Below are 6,881 nucleotides of genomic sequence, written 5' to 3'. Positions count from 1 at the left end.
CCCCGCCCCGCGCTCGCCCTGGTGCGCAGGCGCAGCGTCCAAAGTCGGGCCCAGAGGCCGGAGCGGCAACAGGGGGCGTGGCTTGGGGGGGGCCAGGCAGACTGGGCGGGGCGATTAGGGCCTGCGGCGAGTGGCGCGTAGAGGTGTTGGCTTCCTGGACTGCTCTGTACAGAGTGGACATTGTCGCGAGGTCGAAGGCGGAGGGCGGCATTTTGGGTAGCTTGTGCTTTTCTCCAGGTCCGGAATGGATCTCTCGCCCGCAAAGTTTGAGGGTAACCTCCACGGGGAGGTGCTTCCCGGCTTTGGTGCTTCGCGGTGCGGGGGAGATGGAACCGGAGTCCAGCCCTGGGCTGTGCTACGCAGACTTTGTGCTACAGCGATCTCCGAGGGGGGGGGGTCGAGGGCGACACGGAGACGGTTGACAAGCTGGTGAAGTTAAGAAGACTAAAACTTCGCAAAGCAGTTTCCATCCTGCTGGAATAAAATGCTCAACGTTCAGCCGAAATAATAGCTCAAGTTTTTAAAGCATGGCGTGGTTTTTAAAGACTGAAGGTCTCGCAGCTTTTTTCTTTTAAAATTCACCCTTTTGGACCCGCGCTCACCTTAGGAGAGTCACCTGGGGGCTGGGGTCCGAAAGGTTCTCGCCTGAAACGGATGAAAACGAGCATGCTTAAATATTTGCTACCTCACTGCAAGGCAGAATGGTAACTAATATTTTGAAAATCTGTCACATTATGTAATAGGTAGTAACATTTGAGTTCTAGGATTTGGGGGGAAACTCAAAGTCTCCAAAATGTTTGGTGTAATGGAAGGATGACGGCATCAATGGGCAATAGCAAGGATCAATTTATGGTGAACAGGTAGTCATAAATGGGGGATAGATTATAGTTAGTATCTGGAACCAAGACCCCAGTCCCCACAAATGATTTGCGTAATTGCGTACATGTGTGAGGGGTTTGGCCTTTCTCAGTTACTTGATGTAGATTTTTAATCTAGAACAATAACAAATTTTCCTAGGGTCTTCATTATTACTTAGACTAAAATGCCACCACTTTTACCCCAGGGTAATTGTAGACCCAAGAATAGTCCATTGCAAAAAGTTAAAGGAGTTCAGATGAAGCATAAAGGCTCGCGGAAACACGGCAGCATTTAGACCTGGTTTCAAATCTCAGCCTCTGAACACAGTAAATACCGTAAGGATAGAATTTGGAGAAGTTAGTTCATTTCATAAGCTGGGGTTACTTATCTGTATAATTGAGGGTTTGGATTCTTTTTTTTGTTGTTGTTGGTAGGTGTTAAATTTCGTGAAAGCTCAATTTGCATAACCTAAGGAAATTAGGAAATGTGTTAATTGGAAAAGGTTTTTTAATCCTTACCTACTTTTTTGTCTAGGCATTCTTAAACACTTCAGTGAATTTCCCTTTTTTTTCCTTGTACAAATGTTCCTTAAACTTTGTTCTATAGAACATTAGTCCTTTGCAAAATGTTAATAGGTTTTTTTAATTTTGTTATTTTTCAAGTACAGTTTTTTGTCTATTTCTCCCATCCCAGTCCTCCCCCCCATCCCGTGCTCCCCACTTCCCTCCCATCTCCACCCCCCTAGCTCTCCTCCCTGCGTCCTTCACATTTGTTCCTCCAAATCCCTCCCCCCTTCCCCCTTAAATTCCCTTCCCTCTCCCCTCTGGTCACTGTCCCCTTGTTCTCTATTTCAGTGTCTTTGTTTTTATTCTGCTTGCTTGTTTGTTTTGTTGTTTAGCTTCCTGTTAAAGGTGAGATCATATGGTATTTGTCTTTCAACATCTGGCCTATTTCACTCAGCATAATGCTGTCCAGTTCCATCCATGTTGTTGCAAAGGGTGTAGTAGCTCCTTCTTTCTCTCTGCTGCATAGAATTCCATTGTGTATATGTACCACAATTTTTTTGATCCATTCATTTACTGATGGGCACCTAGGTTGCTTCCAACTCTTGGCTATTGTAAATTATGCTGCCATGAACATTGTGGTGCATAGGTTCTTTGAAATTGATGTTTTGGGATTCTGTTAATAGGTGTTTTAATGGAAAAATTTTAACATCAATATTGGGGAAAACACAAACCTAAGAGGTTATTGGAAGTATACCTTTGTAGTATTCTTGTCAAAGAAACATTTAGCCTGAATCTGTGAAAGAAACAGATGAATTTAGAGTGTGATTTGTTTGGACTTTTCAATAATATTAATGTCATAGAAGACAACGTTAGAAGATAGGACTGATGTCCACTAAGGCAACTGTGGACTGTATAGAGTTATGGATTTTACAGGACATTTTGTGGACAACTGGGGAAATTTGAACATGAAAGTATAATAGATATATTGGTGACTTAAACTTTTCACATATGATCATGACCCTGTGTGGTTATTAGAAGGATGCTTTTGTTCTTAGGAGATGTATGCTCTAGTATTCAGGGGTGAGGAGACTTCTTTCAGAGTGTCCAAGCCAAAAAAAGAAGTGTGTATGTACAGTGAGTATATGACACTATGTAATTGTGGTTCTAGCTGAATAATACAGTTGGCCCTTGAACAGTACAGGGGCTAGGGGTGCTGACCTGCACAGTTGAAAAGGTAACTTGTGATTCCCCCAAAACCTAACTACTAATAGACTAATTGACCAGAAGCCCTACTGGTAACGTAAACCATCAGTTAACACATTTAATACTGATTTCTTTCAGGTCCAAAGGTACCTACATTATGTTTTGTTTTACAGGATAGGCAAAAGTTTTGTAACTTCTAAGGTCATCACTCTTGCCCTTTAAGGATGCCAGAAACCCATTTCTGCCTCCCAGCACATGGCAGCAAATCAATACTCTATAAGGTGCAATAAAATTGTAATTTTCTTTTCATGTGTAGCACATAGACTCATTCTTAAATAAAACCTCTGTGTTTGTTAAAAAAAATTGTAATTTTCTTGTCCTGGTAAATGTTCTGTGGGTTAGAGATTGTGCCTTTTTTTTTTTGCTGGGAGAAGAAAAAGAATGTCGCTGCCAGTTGTAGAAATTTACATCAATTTATCAACTAGTTGGGTGAGTGCTTTTAATTTATGTGACTGAATTTCATTACATAGTTACACATATTAATATTGTTCTTCATTGCTTGCCTGTCAGAACCAAAAGTCCATTTGTAAGCAATTCCGTTGGAATGACAGTAATGCTTGTAAGTTACCTCCATAGATAAACAGTACTCTCTGTAGCCACTAATTGGCTAATAATACCCATTAACACACAGCATTTAAAAATTTATGGGAAGCACATAAAGTATGCTTGGAGGACAATTTATAGCTTTTTCATTACTGTATTAGAAAAGAATTTGATTCAATGATCTAAGTCAAAGTCAGCAAAAAGATCCACGGGCCACGTGTGGGGCACAGCCTGCTTTATAAATCCTAAAAGCTCCTAACAAAACAAACTTAAACAGATGACCAGTATCTGGAATGAAAGCTCACTGAAGGTCGTACAGACATTAAAACATTGGCTCTCAACCAGAAGCATCCTGTCCCCAAAGAGCATTTGTCAATGTCTAGAGACATTTGTGGTTGTCAAGATTGAGGAGTCTGCTCTCAGCACCTAGTGGGAAGAGGCCGAGATGGTGCTAAACATTATTCTCCAGTGCCCAAGACAGTCCCCACAGCAATTTTCTGGCCCCAAATGTCAGTAGTACTGAGGGTGGAAAATTCTAATTAAAACCAGAACAGGAAAGCATTACAAACAATTTTAGGTTAATGAAATTTGATAACTTAGAAGAAATGGACAAATTCCTTGAAAACAAAGCAAACTGACTGAAGAAGAAATAGAAAATCTAAGTAGTTGTACATCTAGTAGAGAATTTGAATTTATAATTAAAATCCACTTTATAAAACAAAGTCCAGGTCCAGATGACTTCACTTGTGAATTCTATCAGTATTTAAAGAACACGATTGTCAACCTTACAGAAACAGAAAATTGAGGAGGAGAATATTATCCAATTAATCGTATAATAGCATAGCCCTACTAGAAATATCTGATGAAGATAGAAAAAAAACACCAATATCACATGAATATAGAGGGAAAAATCCTATACAAAACATAAGCAAATTGAACATAGCAATATAGAGAAAGGATAAAATACAACAGCCAATTGGGGCTTTCCCCAGAATGCAAGTGTTGCCCAACATTTAATAAATTAATTTACCATGCTAATAAAGGGGGAAACATCATGTTATTGCAATAAATTCAGCAAAAGCATGACACACTTATTGCCAGTTTATGGAGAAAACAATCATAAAACTAGAACAGAAAACATCATCTTATAAAGGACATCTGCAAAAGACCAACATGCAGCTATTTTGTGGTGAAACCCTTGAATCCTAGGACTTGGAAGAGGGTGAGAATGTCTTCTCTCACCACTTCCGTTTAACTCTTTACAGAGGGTCTAGGTAGCAGTAGGCAAAAGATAATTAACAGGTGAAGAGATTTGAAAGAAAGTAAAACTGTCTATTCACAATTGTCTATGTAGAAAGTCTTTTACAAAATATTTTCTTGAGATTCATAGATTAATCTAGATTAATTGTCTTTAGATTAATAGGTTGTCCATGAAGCAAATTTTTTAAATCTACTAGAATTAATCACTGGAATTAGTTCCCAGGATAAAAGATTAGTATATAAAAATTAATATTTTTTGCATTAGCAAGCAGCAATTAGAAAATAAAATTTTAAAATACACCACTTATAATAGTACTCTAAATACTTAGGAATTTAATGAAAGACACGAAGAAGCTATACTCAGAAACTGCAAAACATTGCTGAAATGAAGGATCTAAATAAATGGAGAGGTACACCACATTCACGCATACAGGATGTGGACCGAGAAAGAGCGTATTCTGGGCTAAACAAGTCTCAGTGAGGATTAAAATTATACAAAATATGTTCTCTGACCACAATGAAATTAAAATAGAATCTATTAAGGGATTTCTGGAAAATCCCCAAATTTTAATAATCGGAGGCATAGGTTGTTGAGACGGCTGGCCTGAGTTCAGGTTGACACCGAAGACGTTTTCCCTCTCTGCACAGCCAGCTGGATTGCATTGGAATTGATTATGGCCGTGTTAACGCCACATTCTAACTGACTGCACCAGCCTGGCACTGCGCTGGGACTGGGGTGCGCTGGGAGCCGCCACAGATGGCTGTTAGGTACTTGGATGTTGCACTGAAACAGAGCATATTTGGAATTCATGAAATCATTCCCATTTCTTTTTTTTTTTTCATCAAAGTCTGAAAAAATACCGATGAAAAATCTGGGAACAAGACTGTGGGTGTAGTTGACAAAACAGAAAATCTGTTCCTGGACAGCCTTTGATGAATTTAATAAGTAGGAAGATAATGAGCACAGATTATATTTGCATAATGACATAACAAAAATTCAGTAAAAGATGCTAACTGGGAAAACTGCAGTTTGGAAACTGAATGTAGGATTCTGGTTCTGGCAATATTACCCATCCTATTTAGTGATGATGGATGGGTTTAGGGGGAGAAATAACCCCGAATGCTTTATTCTCAATGATTTTAAATACCGTAACTTCCATCCTAGGAAAGTCATTAAAATTCATTTTTAACTAGAATTTCTAACATCCAGATTTGTCCTAAGTGTAGCTCTTCAAAAGATTCATAAAATTATACTTTGCTCTTTAGTAGAACTTTGAGATGATTTAGGACTATAAATCATTTTTAATGTTAAAGAGTTTTTTCTACCCTTGAAAAGAACTTTAAGTTATTTTTTCCCTTAAGTATTTACTTGACTGTCAATTATGGTTAATTTAGCCAGAGAATGTTCAAATTTTACTTTGTAAGTACAGTTTAGAAGACTGTTGTTTTAAGAAGTGTTCTTCCCTTTTTCTAAAAAAAAATGTTTAATATCTACCTATCTAAATGTGTATGTTTAATATCTACCTTTTGCAGTTTCTAACATCATACTGCTTCTGATCATGCTGAAAATAATTTACCATTTGGATGTCATTTTCTAAAACCCAGAGGAAGTCTTCTTTTCTGATATTCTTTACGCTCTGGGTTTTAACATAAAAGAAAAACCAAATATGGTGGTCTGTTAACAGTTAATCATAGCTGATATTCTAAAACTATTTGGTGGCCATTGTGCTATTATCATAATATTAATCATCCCTCTCAACATCCCTGTGAGATAAACGATGCTGGAAACCTCCTACTTACAAGGAAACCGGCCGCAGAGAGGTTAACCCTTATGCCCAAGTTCATAGAAGTGAGCGAGAGAGGGAAGGTTTGAGTTCATTTATGTAATGGAACTCCAGTGTCCACATATTTAATCATTGGTGCTTACTAGCTCCCGTTTTGCTGTGCATCTACTAAACTAACAGGATTATTTCAGATTCCCCCACTTTTTATGACCTCTCTAATTTCAGTGTTCTCTCTGTAGTGGAAAATGTGATATAATGGCAGCCTGTCTTAATATATGCAGCGATTTCCAATGTGATGCACAATTTCAACCACATGATGGTGCCAATGAGGTGGGAAGCCTTGTGCTTCTAGTGTGACATTATGTTCAAACCTAAATATAAATGTCAACAGAATGTAATTAGAGGCATTAAAAAATAAGATTTTTTAAAGCAGCTATAAAGAATTACAGTCTAGAGGGTCTTTTTTAAACATAAACAATGAAAAGACTGCAACTTTAAAAAGGGGAATAGTAATTGACTCGTGAAAATTAAAAATAAAAAGATAAAAGATGAGCCTTTGTACTCATAAAGAAGTATGTGGGACAGATGTCAGATACTTCCCACAGGAAGGAAAATACCAAAGGAAATGAACTAAATGAGAGCAGGTGACTTACCCCAAAAAAAGCAA

Source organism: Artibeus jamaicensis, unplaced genomic scaffold, assembly GCF_021234435.1.
Source record: "Artibeus jamaicensis isolate MK-2021 breed Jamaican fruit bat unplaced genomic scaffold, CSHL_Jam_final scaffold_537, whole genome shotgun sequence".
Classification (NCBI taxonomy): Eukaryota; Metazoa; Chordata; class Mammalia; order Chiroptera; family Phyllostomidae; genus Artibeus; species Artibeus jamaicensis.
This window is presented reverse-complemented; position numbering follows the sequence as displayed.